The sequence below is a fragment of the Salvelinus sp. IW2-2015 genome, linkage group LG10 (genome assembly GCF_002910315.2).
Source record: "Salvelinus sp. IW2-2015 linkage group LG10, ASM291031v2, whole genome shotgun sequence".
Classification (NCBI taxonomy): Eukaryota; Metazoa; Chordata; class Actinopteri; order Salmoniformes; family Salmonidae; genus Salvelinus; species Salvelinus sp. IW2-2015.
The window spans coordinates 13,641,416-13,657,518 of NC_036850.1; the positions used below are offsets into that span (position 1 = coordinate 13,641,416).

The 16,103-nt window shown below is 44.5% G+C and overlaps 1 pseudogene; it reads right to left on the minus strand.

The window, feature by feature from the left end:
- Positions 1-5,033: 5,033 nt before the first annotated feature.
- LOC139028297 (piggyBac transposable element-derived protein 4-like) overlaps positions 5,034-16,103 on the minus strand; it is a 45,852-nt pseudogene continuing 34,782 nt past the window's right edge.

Consider the following 16,103-nt stretch of genomic DNA (forward strand, 5'->3'; position numbering starts at 1 on the left):
TTATTAGCCTTTTAGCAAGAAGTTCTGAGTTTGAGCGATGACAAATACCCAATTTAAATCAACTGCCACAAGTGCTGTCCAGACCCTGTCCTTTTTTGGGTCTCCCCAGCTAGCACGTTTGGCTCCTTGGAGGTTGTGGGAATATACGTTTTTGGTTTCCCATTGGTTATGGGAACGAGGCCATATGTTTCCTGACCGGTAAAARGTAACATTTTTTAAACATTCTGAGAACGGGAGTGAAAATTTCAGAGTTTTTAGGTTGCAGGGAGGTTTTGAGAACATTTTACTACGGTTCCCTGAAAGTTTTCKTGGGAGGTTTTATTAACATTCTGAGAATGGAAATTCTAAGTTATTTGAAGGTAATAACCTCCTGGGAACATGTCTCAATAAGACTGCTTGCTTAGGTTAACTATTTTGCACTCCAAGCACAGATAGGACACATAGAAATTAGTTTGAATAGGCATTAATCATGCAAGCAGATTTCTTTTTAAAGCATCAGTGAGATTTGAACCTGTGATTTTCTAGTCCCTACTCATGTAATTAGACCACTGCGCCACAAGGAATGGCTCAGCATTGCAGATTTTTTTWAACTCATACAAAGCGGTTCATTTAGGTCCATTCAAACAGACCCAATTTCAATGAAGACAAGCACTCATTAAGATCACACTTAACAAGATAGAGGATAGAGAGAGTTTTGTTGATGCTAAGAATGTAATCTATAGTTTAAAAAATTTAAATACCATTCTTTGAACTATCTTTGAATGTTACTTTTTCTTGTGGTTTTTATGTAAAGTTTTCTTAATGTTTTGAGAATATGACTTTAAATAGATCAGATACCCACTACCTCATGATCAGATACCCACTCCCTCATGATCAGATACCCACTCCCTCATGATCAGATACCCACTCCCTCATGATCAGATACCGCACTACCTCACTGATCATACCGATCCTCATGATCAGACTACCCACTACTGATCAGATACCCACTACTCATGATCAGATACCCACTCCCTCATGATCAGATACCCACTCCTCATGCATACATTCAGATCAGATACCCACTCCTCATGATCAGATACGCCTCCCTCATGATCAGATACCCACTCACTCATGATCAGATACCCACTCCCTCATGATCAGAATACCACTCCCTCATGATCAGATACCCACTCCCTCATGATCAGTATCCACTCCCTCATGATCAGATACCCACTCCTCTCATACTCAGATCAGATACCCACTCCTCATGATCAGATATCCACGTTCCTCATGATCAGATACCCACTCCCTCATGATCAGATACCCACTCCTCATGATCAGATACCCACTCCCTCATGATCAGATACCCACTCCCTCATGATTCAGATCCCACTACCTCATGATCAGATACCCACTCCTCTGATCAGATACCACTCCTCATGATCAGATACCCACTCCTCATGATCAGATACCCACTCCCTCATGATCAGATACCCACCTACCTCATGATCAGATACCACTCCCTCATGATCAGATACCCACCTCATGATCAGATACCACTCCCTCATGATCAGATACCCACTCCCTCATGATCAGATACCCGCACTCCCTCATGATCAGATACCCACTCCCTCATGATCAGATACCCACTCCCTCAGATCAGCATACCCACTCCCCATGATCAGATACCCCTCCTAATGATCAGATACCCACTCCCTCATGATCAGATACCCACTCTCATGAATCAAATAACACCACTCCTCATGATCAGATCCACTCCCTCATGATCAGATACCCACTCCCTCATGATCAGATACCCACTCCCTCATGATCAGATACCCACTCCCTCATGATCAGATACCCACTACCTCATGACAGATACCCACTCCCCTCATGATCAGATACCCACTCTCCTCATGATCAGATACCACTCCTCCCATGATCAATACCCACTCCCTCATGAACAGATACCCACTCACCTCATGATCAGATACCCACTCCCTCATGATCAGAGATACCCACGCTCCTCATGATCAGATACCCACTCCCTCATGATCAGATACCCACTCCCTCATGATCAGATACCCACTACCTCATGATCAGATACCCACTCCTCATGATCAGATACCCACTCCCTCATGATCAGATAACCGCCATCCCTCAATGATCAGATACCCACTCCCTCATGATCAGATACCCACTCCCTCATGATCAGATACCCACTCCCTCATGATCAGATACCCACTACCTCATGAGGAAGAAAACATTATGCTGAAGTTCTAAAATTCCCACAGAAGAACATTGTTTCTTAACGTTCTGAGAACATGACTTTAACGCTCCTGTTGTGTTCGTTTCATGTTAATTAATACTGTGTACCCGGTACAAAATTACCACCCCATTATAGCTGATTATAAATCCATAATAATACATATATTATCACCTAATGTTGTGTTAGATATTTTTATCAACTTACGTTCTTGTGAACATTACAAGTTTTGAACTTCTATTTGTTTTTTATGGCCTCTTTGACCTAAGCTCATACAACTCGTTTTTGAGTAACAAAGCATAATGTATCGATTATTTTGACTATAACAAATACTCAGATGAAACATATTCAGCTATTTATCACAGACTACTTTGTGTCAAAGTTTAACAAGGACATTTGTTTTGAAACCATTTTTAAAAAATTATAAAGTGGCACAAAATAACATCTGTTGTGTTCCCAGTCAAAACTGACCGGTATGATTTTATTAGTTAAGAAAGGACAGGCCCAAAACTACACATGAAAACTTTACATTATTACAAAATTAATGTATGAACACATTAAATAACAACAGAAACAATAACAGTATTACCAACAATAACAAATCTTCACAATCTGTCAATCAATGGTGGTTACATTTTGTGTGTTCTCATGCACATGTTGGACAATACGTGGTGATTGTTGCATGTGCACTACATTTACGGCACATGATGCTCGTTTTGACATCTCTTGGTGCACACAGATTGCACCTCTTCCTTTTGTCTCTTCTGTCTCTGGCAGCCGTAGATCTTGCTTCTGGCCCTTGTATATCTCTCACCAATCCAGCCGAGGATGGTGTTGGAGGAAGGTGTTAGTGCCTTTGAATGAGGGGTGCCACCATGGCTTTCCCCAACTCTTCTAGGAATAGTCTCCTTGTAACATTCGTCCTGGAAAGAAGGTGACCAAAACGCAGCGGGGTAAGTGTTCATTATAATTTAATAAATAACCTGAACACTGAAACAACAAAAACAACAAAGAGAGAGAAAGAAACGAAACAGTTCTGTCTGGTGCAACAACACAAGACAGAAAACAACTACCCACAACACACAGGTGGAAAAAGGCTACCTAAGTATGGTTCTCAATCAGAGACAACGATAGACAGCTGCCTCTGATTGAGAACCACACCCGGCCAAACACACAGAAAAGAAAACATAGAACACCAGACATAGAATGCCCACCCCAACTCACGCCATGACCAAACCAAAATAGAGACATAAAAGGATCTCTAAGGTCAGGGCGTGACAGTACCCCCCCCCCCAAAGGTGCGGACTCCGGCCGCAAAACCTAAACCTATAGGGGAGGGTCTGGGTGGCATCTATCCGCGGTGGCGGCTCTGGCGCGGACGTGGACCCCCTCCCACCTTAGTCTTGGCCCACTTAGGTGGCGCCTCTGGAGCGGGGACCCTTGTAGCCGACCCCGGACTGGGACCCTTGCAGTGGGCCCCGGACAGGAGGGCGACTCTGGCAGCTCCGGACAGGAGGGAGACTCTGGCAGCTCCGGACTTGGGATCGACGCTGGAGGCTCCGGACTGGGGATCGTCGCTGGAGGCTCTGGACTGGGGATCGTCTCTAGAGGCTCCGGACTGAAGGGCGTCACTGGAGTGGAGAGACACACAGGAGGCTTCGTGCCATGGATCATCACCGGAGGCTTCTTACCATGGATCATCACTGGAGGCTTCGTGCCATTGATCATCACTGGAGCTTCTTGACATGGATCATCACTGGAGGCTTCGTGCCATGGATCATCACTGGAGGATTCGTGCCATGGATCATCACTGGAGGCTTCGTGCCATGGATCATCACTGGAGGCTTCGTGCCATGGATCATCACTGGAGGCTTCTTACCATGGATCATCACTAGAGGCTTCGTGCCATGGATCATCACTGGAGGCTTCTTGCCATGGATCATCACTGGAGGCTTCGTGCCATGGATCATCACTGGAGGCTTCGTGCCATGGATCATCACTGGAGGCTTCTTGCCATGGATCATCACTGGAGGCTTTGCTCTGGGAGAAGGCACAGGACTCACCAGGCTGGGGAGACATGCAGGAGGGTTAGGGCTTAGCACAGGCACAGGCCTCTTCCTTGGCCGAGGCACCGGAGACACTGGGCCGTGGAGGCGCACTGGCGGTCTCGAGCACAGAGCTAGCACAACTCGTCCTGGCTGGATCCCCCCTGTAGCCCGGCAAGTGCGGGGAGCTGGAACAGGCCGCACAGGGCTGTGCTGGCGAACTGGGGACACCGTGCGTAGGGCTGGCGCAGGATAACCCGGGCCGAGGAGACGCACTGGAGGCCTGGAGAGCAGGGCTGGCACACTCCGTCCTGGCTCCATGCCCACTTTAGCCTTTAGGCTAAGAACACGTACTGGAGACACCGTGCGCTCCACCTCATAACACGGTGCCTGACCAGTACGACGCTCGCCACGGTAAGCACGGGGAGTTGGCTCAGGTCTCCTACCTGACTCCGCCAATCTCCTCCAGTGCCCCCCCKAAAAAATGTTCTGGGGCTGCCTCTCGTGCACGCGTCCTCGAGCCAACGCCTCGTAGCGTCGCCGCTCCGCTTTAGCTGCCTCCAGCTCCTCTTTAGGATTTCCTCCCATGTCCAGGAGTCCATTCCACCACGCTGCTTGGTCCTTTGGTGGTGGGTAGTTCTGTAACATTCGTCCTGGAAAGAAGGTGACCAAAACGCAGCGGGGTAAGTGTTCAGGTTATTTATGAAATTAATATGAACACTTACCCCGCTTTGTTTTGGTCACCTTCTTTCCAGGACGATCGTTACACTCCTCTTGAAGAATTTCCCCTGCTTCCAGCCTGAAATCACCTCCATCCACACCACAAACGCCTTGTAGGCCGACACATCTAGGATGTTGAAGAACACCACCATGGGCCAACGTGCCATCATCCTCTTACGAGAGAATGTGCCAGTAACCTGCAAAAGTGCAACAATCAGTGAATAAAATAATGAGTACATACAAGTGATACTTCATGGCTTGCATAGTAACGTGAAAAATTGCATCAAAGCGTTGTTTTAATTTATCACATCTGAAACATATTTACATATTCAAATGAATAGAATTGCCTCCATATTGTTCASAAATTCAATGAGCATTTCACCAAACAACAACATGTCTTATTTTTATGATGCAGATAAAACAATCTGGTAATAGAAAAAAAAGTACACATACCTCATCAAGGTTGTCATCTCCCCCTTTGTTCCTGTTGTAATCCAGGACAGCGTTGGGTTTCCTGTCTACCCTGATATTCACAGCGGCATCGCTGTGCAGAGMTMTCATCAGGAGCACATTCTTCWTTTTCTTCGGGCAGTAGGACACAAGAGTGTGTGTATCGGTGAAGGCAGATTTAGAGGAAAAACAATCCCTGTCCTTGGTAGTGAGTAAAGCAGTAGGCAACTCAGGCTWGTTCCTTCTGACAGTCCCCACCATGGTCATTTCTTTTGGAGCAGCTCCTGACCAAGAGCATATGAGGTAAAAAAAAAATGCACATGTTATGTTGTGCCCCTGGAGACCTGCAGTCATTTCTAGGACCACCCGCTGCCCCTGGTTCCTTTCAGGAACACCGTCAGAAGATTTCCTGGTGTAAACCTGCATGTTCCAGGCATAACTTGTCCTGGCATCACATGCTGCCCATATCTTAATTCCATATTTAGATGGTTTGCTTGGCATGTACTGTTTGAATGGGCAGTGTCCCCTAAAAGCGATCAGACGCTCATCCACTGCGATATCTGGACTTGGGTTATAGATGAGTGGCAGGCGCTCCACCCACTTGTGCCAAACCTCTCTGATCGCTGCCAGCTTGTCTTGTTGACACGGGCCTGGTCTTGTATCACGGTTGTTGAAGCGAATCATTCGTGACAACACATGAAATGTCTGGAGTGACATAGCGGCACGAACAATTTCCCTACCAGACTCTGCATCCCATAAACTAGTGGTAGATTTCTTTCTGGATCTTTACACACCAGCCAAAATCAAGAGACCCACGTCTGCTTGGACGTCTGTCCGGTCTACCTCCTTCCAGTTGTCATTGTAAACGCGTCTCCCCTCCAAGTTCGTCATGTTTATCACTATAGTTTCGATTGACTCTGTCAGCAACAGTTTGAAGCAGGATTTCATGTCATCACCCCCGGATATGGTGTATCTCGTTGGCCCTGGGGTCATCCTGATAACATTTTCAGCCGACAGCCGACCTCTCCTCTTAGGTGGGGATGAAGACCAGGACAAATTCCCATTCTTTGACCGGAATGTAACAACAACCTCAGCAGGGCCCTCTTCCTCATCACTGTATTGTTCCTAGTCAGTTGTCTCTTGGTCTGGATCATATTCTGTGTTGTCTTCAACTTCAGACACTTCCTCCTCTAATGCATCTTCACTGTCAGTTTCCTGGCCTCTCTCCTCCTCACCAGTGTCATGATCAAAGATATGATCAAGAGCCTCACATACAGTATATCGTTTGGTCATTGTGCTGCCACAGAATGAATTGTGAGCAAGGCCTCAAAAAAGCTTTATATACCAGAGCTGCYAGAAAAGTTCTATATATCATTGAAACAGTGTTGCGATTGTCTGTGAGAATGCCAACAGGTGTGGTTCCCGTGTGGGAAACATTCTATTGGGGAAAGCGTTCCCGTGGGGGTTGCCATGGAAGCCAAGAAGGGGAGTGAGGTGTGGTGTGTGTGTGTGTGTGTGTGTGTGTGTGTGTGTGTGTGTGTGTGTGTGTGTGTGTGTGTGTGTGTGTGTGTGTGTGTGTGTGTGTGTGTGTGTGTGTGTGTGTGGTACACCACAGGTGTACCAAAGTTAAATAAAACACCCAAATGTTATGAAAATCATGAAAATGTATTTTGTGTGTTCAAAGTCAGGGAACCTTATGACAATCATATTAAATTAACTACATTTTTCAAAGAGAGAACTTGTAAATCGGTCCAATTCGACCGTAACACAACAGGATAGAACCATGAGGAAACCTGTAGAAAACGTTATGCTGAAGTACTGAAATACCCACCAAGAAAAATATGGTTCTTAGAATGTTATGCGCTAGCTGGGTCTAATTCATAAGGTTCTCACCATGATGTTCTGACCTGGGTTTAATGCCAAATAATCTGTTTCCTCCAAATACTCATATACTCTACAATATATCTTAGCCTAGCTGTCCAGTGTTCATTTTTACATGCTGTAAAATGCTCTTCTAAGTAGTCACTGTTCATTTCAGTCTCTTTGAAGCAGTTCTGTGTGTCATGTTCTCTTTTCTCTCCTATCAAAATGTATGGATTATGATTATAGGGAACAGGAACAGGAACTGGATAGTAATATATCCTACATCCTTCGCTTCCACTTTCATTTTCTGCTTCCGCTACCTTTTTAGTGTCAGTGGCTCATGTACTTATTGCCCTCATTCATCCCCTCACTCTGACTGGACTGGTGAATTGAGAGTGGAGATCCATTCTCAGACCATTACCAGCTATTTCCCCAAGGTCCGGTCTGAGTCCCATCACACAGTGTTTTTAGAGAGTGTAGAGAAAGGTACTTGGCAGGCTAGAAGAATACATTTCTGCTTAATTAATCCCATTCCTTACTTTGGGTATTAAAAGCCAATGGTCTGTTTAACAACTTTCTGCGACACTAAACGGGCAATTAGTCACAGCCTAATAATTTTTCATACATTTTATGGATATGTCCAGGGCGGGGGGTGCTCCCTGGAGGGGCATCTCACTACTGACCATCTGACTTTCATCCCCCCACACCGCAAGATTAAGTCATTTCCTCTATGCTTCTTGACCCCACTCCTCAGCAACTTTATCATTAATCGTGTCATGCTCCATGATCAGATACCCACTCCCTGATAGCCCTCTCCTCTCAGCCTCCCAGCCTAGGCTAGCTGCCTGAATTTGATAGCATGGTGGGGAGACAAATGTGCTGCCTATTTCAGAGATGGGATGTGGAGGGAACCACCCGCCTATCCTCCTTTCCAACGCTTTTGAAAAAGGCAAGAGGAGATCGACGGAGGCCCGGGCGTAATCAGCTGTGGCACATTGATAAGCACTCTGTGCCAGCTGTTCCAGCTAGGCAGACATTCCATTCCTGGAGAGTAGTGTTATGCAGCGAGCTTTTCTGACATTCATTCAAATGGCAGGGAAATTAAGACCACTTAAATGGAGAGGGCCGCCCACTGCCCAGGTGTAAATATGATTTTGATAACGCTGTTTGTCCTCCGAACAAGCACAGCTGTTCATCTACACCGCCAGCATTGTGACTCCACACAGGGCCAGGGTCAGGTTGTTCCTCAGAGAACAACGGTCACAACATTAATAAAAGAATGAGCCTTATCTCTCTCTCTCTCTCTCTCTCTGATAATATGTTTTAACACCCACAGAACCACAGGCTATGAAATCAAAATGAAATCAACTAAACACAATTGCACGTCTTTGTAGCCCGGTTCCAAAATCCATCTGAAAATGTAAATCTGCTAAGCATTATATATTCGAAGCCTCCATGCAAAACATCATTAATGCCCTTTTATCATAAAGCGTTTTTTTCTCCTCTCTCTCCTTTTTTTAATCTGATACTCCCAATGTTTGCCGAATGGAGTTTTAGACAAGACATATTTTTCGTCCTTCTCAAAGCCATTATCAGTTTGGAAGGGTTTGTGTGACTCACAGCACATCCATTTCCAACCTCCAGCCAATCTGGAGTGGTGTCATCAGTGGAAGTTGATGTAATAGCTTGGGCGGACGCCCCATTTCATCTGTAACCAGCACTTAGTTTCCAAGGGTCAGCAAACACAGGTCTCCATGTAAAATGTTCATGAGCTATTCACTGTCAATAAACAAACTGCGCAAAATCATCTAAATCAGTCCATGTCATTATGCTAACTATTGCAAAATCAACATATCAATCAGCTTTGAACAAGCAGGAAAGCACCAGGCTCTGGCCTGGACTACTAACCCCTCAAATGCTGAGGTCACCTCTGGGTGGAATGTACAGCTAAGGTATCATATGTCAGCCCCAGCGGCCCCCAAGCGCCTGTCACTGTGGGGAACTTCATTTCGCCATGACATCATGAGTGAGAGAGGCAGCCGCAGTGGAATAGATCATTTCTTACGGTGGGTCGTCTATTGCACAATTCATCTCTGGTAACGTCAGTTAGCGAGCATTTCAATCTGTTTTTATCCCTTCATGTAGTACATGTACGGTACGTTAGTAGAGTATGGACAGTCATGTCAGGTGATACAAAGCTACATAAAGGGATCGAGAAGGCAATATACTGTGATGACTGACACCAACGTATGACACGCGTACAGAGCCTCCAGAAAGTGTTCAAACCCCTTGACTTATCCAACAATTTGTTTTGTTACAGCCTGAATTCAAAATGAATGAAATAGATGTTTCGACTGTTGTGGAAATCTTATCCAAAGAGTAGGCAAAGACTATGAGTATAATAGTAAACCTTTAATCTAGTAATTGCTAGGGAGGTCTGTCTCTGCCAGGGAAGAACTCAGAGTACAGATAGTGGTTCCACAACAGTTTTTTTAATGCAAGCAACAGTTACAGAAAACAATGGTCTTGTGTTTAGGGTGCAGACAGATATCAGACATAGGAGTCTATGAGATGCAGTTCATGCAAGGACAGAATACAACATTCAAGAGTTCCAATTTAGCTTACCCCCCACATTTTGCCACCACAATTCCCCCTTTGATACTATGGAAACCAATCACCATACATGATATATCTGAGCTGTTGTCAGACAGAACTTAAAACCCTCTGGTTTCTGGGAAATTGGCATTTTTACACAAAAAGGGGTAATCTAAATGGAACTCCTGAAGGATAACTTAATAATAATAATCTGGGAAAGAAGGAGGGGTGTAGGGATCGGGCACTATCGTCTCCCATAGGGCAATCTGCATCCCCAATGAAGGGGGAGGCAGTGTTGAGATCAGTCAGGTTATTTAAGTTCACCACTGTCATGACCGTCTGGTGGGAAGGAGATATCGCTGTTTGACACAATCTCCTCACCAAGGCCGTCAGGCATGAGAACAGACAGAAGGACAGCAAAAGGAATCCAACCAGCACCAGGAGACACTGCAACACGAGAGTTCCAAAGATCCCCATGCTAGTTTTTACCCATGCAAACAGGTCCCAGCCTCATTCTTGATCTCTCTTTGCAACAGTAGCAACTTCCTTTCTGATAGTAGCAACTGCCTCAGCCACCGTAGTGGAGGGGTCACGGATGTAAGTACAGCATTCTTGACCCACCATCGCACAAGTCCCTGCTTTAGATGCTAAGAGAATATCTAGAGCCATTCTGTTTTGTAACACCATAGTATGTATAGCTACTAATGCAGCAGTCAGCTCCTCTATCTCTTTAGCAGTAGTATTACCCATCCTTTCTCCTTCTCTAGCCAGTTCTTGAATGGAGTCAAGCACATGCCATAATCGGGAATTAATGCAGAGAAAGAAAAAAAAAACGTTTTACAGGGCCAGCTACAATGGTCCTCCTGTACAAGTGGAAGAAAGGATGATTTGGGTGTTCTGGGGTAGCACGTACAGCAGGAACAACATAGGCCGCATAGCATGATCCTGACCAGGTTGTAGGTAGATAATAATAAGCTTTCCCCCCACACACATAGTTCCATTTACAGAAAAAGTAGGTTTAGCATACACATTGGTATTCTTGAGCATATTATGTATTCCCAATGACATGATAGGGTGGAACAGCAAGGGTAGGGTAAGATTAAGTTTAATGTAGACGGAAAGATTATACTTATGGAGCGGTTCCATTTGCTATATAACACAAATAACCTGGGGGTGAATAGGCCATGAAGATTCATTGTTTAGGCAGGGAGGTATGATTGGTCAATCAAATCTTCTCATATAAAACACCTCATCTTCTACCCAACCAAGCACTCGGTCTGTAAATGTACCTGCCTTGATCCACATCAATATTTCATAAGCATTAAGGGGTATTGCGAGCAATAGTATAGTCTCGGCACTATTTGATAATAACCCACAAACCCAACAATCTGATACATATTGTAGTACAGAGACATTGCTAGCTAATTGTAAGAAAGTGTCTGACCCAGGGAAACCACCATAATGTTCATGTCCTCTTATCCTTCTTTTTAGGTCAGCGGGGTCATCGGAGTTCAGGTCACTTTCGTCTGCTTCTGGGCTTCTCCATGTGGAAGCCGGGACTTACTGGAGCGGGGAGGTCGGGGAGACGTTACTAGCACGTTCACCTGCCTCTGGCTCGACGTTTGCTACCACCCAGAGGATACTCACAGTGGCTGCGGGCTCCAGGGTGAGCAAAGTACCCCTACTTGGATGCAGGAGCAACATCTTCTTTCGGCTCTGATACAGTGGTTCTTCCTTTAAAAGCTTTGAGCTTATGCCACAACCATTTGTGGGAGATAGTGGCAGATTGTGGTAATTGCGTCATTCTGGCAACAATGGCTGACACTTAAATAACGTGAATACTGCGACACCCGGCAAGCTGTGCTGCAGTACGCCATAACTTTTAAAGGAAGAACCACTGTACCTGCTTACAATGGGAGGTGTGGATGCAGGTGTCTTTTCCTAAGCACTTTACCGCCGTTGGGGTGGTGAGGATGATCTGATGTGGTCATTTCCACCTGGGTTTTAGGGGTTCTTTACCTCTGTTAACCATTACTCAATCTCTAGGCTGGAGATTGTGATGGGAACTGTTGTGCGGGGGAGTTTGGGAAGCAGAGACCTGTGAGTGAACAGCTCGGATCCAGTTAGTTAGAGCTATACAGTACTTCATCATAGTGTCATCTAGCAAATGCAGGTCTGGGATAGCACAAGGAGGGGATGCTGGGGTTCTCATAGGCCTTGCCAGATATCAGGCGTCGGAGTCTATGAAATGCAGTTCATGCAAGGACAGAATACTTTGAAGAGTTCCAACTTAGCTTACCTCCAAATTCTGCCACCACATCACCCATCTACACACAATACCCCATAATGACAAAGCGAAACATGTTTTTAAACATTTTTGCTAATTTATTGAAAATTAAATACAGAAATATCTAATTTACATAAGTATTCACATCCCTGAGTCAATACATGTTAGAATCACCTTTGGCAGCAATTACAACTGTGACTCTTTCTGGGTAAGTCTCTGAGAGCTTTGCACACCTGGATTGTACAATATTTGCACATCATTCTTTTAAAAATTCTTCAAGCTCTGTCAAGTTGGTTGTTGATTATTTCGAGACAGCGATTTTCAAGTCTTGCCACTGATTTTCAAGCCAATTTAATTCCAAACTGTAACTAGGTCACTCGGGAACATTCAATGTTGTCTTGGTAAGCAAATCCAGCAGTGGAGGCTGCTGAGGGGAGAACGGCTAATAATAATGGCCAGAACGGAGCAAATGGAATGATATCAAACACGTGGAAACCATGTATTTGATACCATTCCATTGATTCCACTCCAGTCATTACCACAAGCCTATCCTCCCCAGTTAAGGTGCCACAAACCTCCTGTGCATTCCAGTGTATATTTGGCCTTGTGTTTTCGGATATTGTCCTGCTGAAAGGGGTATTTGTCTCCCAGTGTCTATTGGAAAGCAAAGAAAAGCTCCCTAGTTCTTGSCGATYATAAGCATATCCATAACATGATGCAGCCACCACCATGCTTGAAAATATGAAGAGTGGTACTCAGTGATGTGCTGTGTTGGATTTTGTTAACATAAAGTTCTTCTTTTTTTTTGTTGCAGTTTTACTTTATTGCCTTTTTTCAAACAGGATGCATGCTTTGGAATATATTCTGTACAGGCTTTCTTCTTTTCACTCTGCCATTTAGGTTAGTATTGTGTAGAAACTGCAATACGTACAATGTCAGTTTTCTCATATCACAGCCATGAAACTCAATAACAGTTGTAAAGTCACCATTGGCCTCATGGTGAAATCCCTGAGCGGTTTCCTTCCTCTCTGGCAACTGAGTTAGAACAGACGCCTGTATCTTTGGATGGTGTATCAATACACCCAGTCACTACAAAGTGTAATTAATAACTTCACCATGCTCAAAGGGATATTCAATCTCATTTTTTTTATTTTGACCCATCTACCAATGGGTGCCCTTCTTTGTGAGGACTTGGAAAACCTCCCTTGTCTTGGTGGTTGAATCTGTGTTTGAAATGCACTGCTCGACTGAGGGACCTTACAGAAATTGTATGTGTGGGGTACACAGACGTGGTAGTCATTACATTTTTTTACTCCTGGCCTCCTGAGTGGTCCAGCCGTCTAAGGTACTGCATCGTAGCGCTAGAGGCGTTACTACACAACCGGCCGTGGCTGGTAATCCCATAGGATGGCGCATAATTGGCCCAGCGTCATCCGGGTTAGAGGAGGGTTTGACCGGTGGGGCTTTACTTGGCTCATCACGTTCTAACGACTCCTTGTGGTGGGCCAGGTGCCTGCGGGCTGACTCCAGTTGCCAGTTGGATGATGTTTCCTCCAACACATTGATGTGGCTGGTTTCCGGGTTAAGCTGGCAGGTGTTAAGGAGAGCGGTTAGGCGGGTCATGTTTTGGAGGATGCATGACTCCACCTTCTCCTCTCCCGAGCCTGTTGGTGAGTTGCAGCAATGAGATAAGATCAAAAATAWAACTATTTATAATTATTATAATAATTTTAAATAAAACTATTTTTACTCCTGAACTTATTTGGGTATAACATAACAGAGGGGTTGAATGCTGATTGACTCAAGACATTTCAGCTTTTCATTTTTTTAAATAAATTTGTAAACATTTCTAAAAACAGAATTCCACTTTGACATTATGGGATATTGTATGCAGGCCAGTGACACAAAATCTCAATTGAATCCATTTTAAATTCAGGCTATAACACAACAAAATGGGGAAAAGGCAAGGGGTGTGAATACTTTCTGAAGGCACTGTATGTGTCCATCACTCTGACTGTATAATTGACCCTTTAACATCCAGTACTATCTGGGGTTACCACTAGTACCCTACGTGTGTGTTGCTACACCATTGCTTTGTGATGGAAGGTCACATTGAGGTCGAGGCTGTGTCAAAGCCACTCTCTCATCTCAAGATGGGAGAGAAAAGGAGAGGGTAGCGAGAGAGTACACGAGGAGAAGGAAGAAGCAATAATGATGAGGAGAAGAAGTAGTCATTGTTAGGCTGCCCTCTGATTGGGCCAGAGTTCAGTAAGAGAGACATCACACACCTCCTCGACACAGTAGTAACCCTAGAAGAGCATTGTAATGGTTTACATGAACAGGCTGCTATAAATCCCTCAAATTAGACTATGTTATGAAGAAGAAATGTAGAGATGATACATGGACCTCCAGTAGCGCACATTCCGGTTGCGTTAGAAATAGCTCCATTCCACATTGATCCTCAGATTTTACACATCAAACACCAACCATTTACTTCATACATCCTGATACAATAACCCCCTTCAAATGGAAGCCATTTTAAAAGTATTATACTCTAATACTCTAATACCAGCTCCAGCCCCTCTCTGGCAGGAAAAAAGCATAATATGCAAGTGTGAGTTTCACACCATTCAGCTCTCCCTCTCAGAGTGGCTGCCTTACAGCAATCCCACACCCGAGGTGCTGGCATAGTCCTGATGCTGAAGATTAGGAGTCATCATTGGCCAGCCTGTTAATGTGAATGTTATTTATCCACAGTATTTATAGCGCACATTCCATCATCTCTGTGACGCACAGAGCGGCGAGAGAGCCCCCACACTCTGAAAGGCTATGTGCGTGGCTTCCTCCAGCAGCCAGAAGTCATGCTCCCAGCATCATCACACGAGTGGGATTAGGAGTGAGTTTTAGTGGAATGATACATATTCTAATCACCAGCCTCTCCCTGCAACATGGTGCAGATCACTTTCTGGGGTCCTAAGCCTGCAATCAAGCGAATGCCACAATGGTACACCATTTTCCTGCCCATTCAACCGAACGGATAAAGAGAATGGTTAGACAATAATATTTAATGAAGTAACAAGGGCACATTCTGTGCACTGACTGTACTTGCTCTGAGATTCTGGGATTCTAATTTACACTTCTGGAAGGAGAATCTTTGTTTTTTTGGCTCCCAGATGAACTTGTTTGATCACAGCAGAGAATGAAGGCACGTTTTATTAATGGCTCTGAAACATTATCGTAGCCTCAGCCTGCCTGTTTGTTGCCCTACATGTTGTTTCTGCGTTGTTACTAATCCTCTTGCCTTAATTAACGAAACAAAAAAATCTTAATGGTTCCTTCTTATCTTTATTATCGTGTCTTAAATCCCTTTAGCAGCTGAGAAGCTTGCATAATCCCACGGAAATGGCTTGTGATTGTACGTGTCATAATTATTTTATTTTTCACTGGCAAAAATAAGCAAATAATTAAATATGCTGAGAGAATTAGATGTGTTGCATGTGTTTTTAGGGGTAAGAAAAGAACAATGGAATGACACAATGAATAATATCTGCCTGTTATCCTCTGCCTGAGGTGGGTGACATGATTCTGTGTGTTTATGAACACATCTGACAATTGTTCCAACAAATTACCTCCATAGAGTAATACCCGCACAGGGAGCAGCCATTACGGCCATAAGTTGACATACAGCACTGTATGTATAGGTCATGCTCAGATAATCTCTTATTGGCTGTCAGACTCCATCAGTAATGAACATGGTTCCACTTGTGTGGAAAACCAATAGCACCAGTAGAAAAGGCTTTGGTTAAGTCAGTGGAAATCATGACAATATTCAGTATGAATCCATTATCGGAAGTAAACTGAAATAAATGCATTAATAATGAATGCATACATGAAT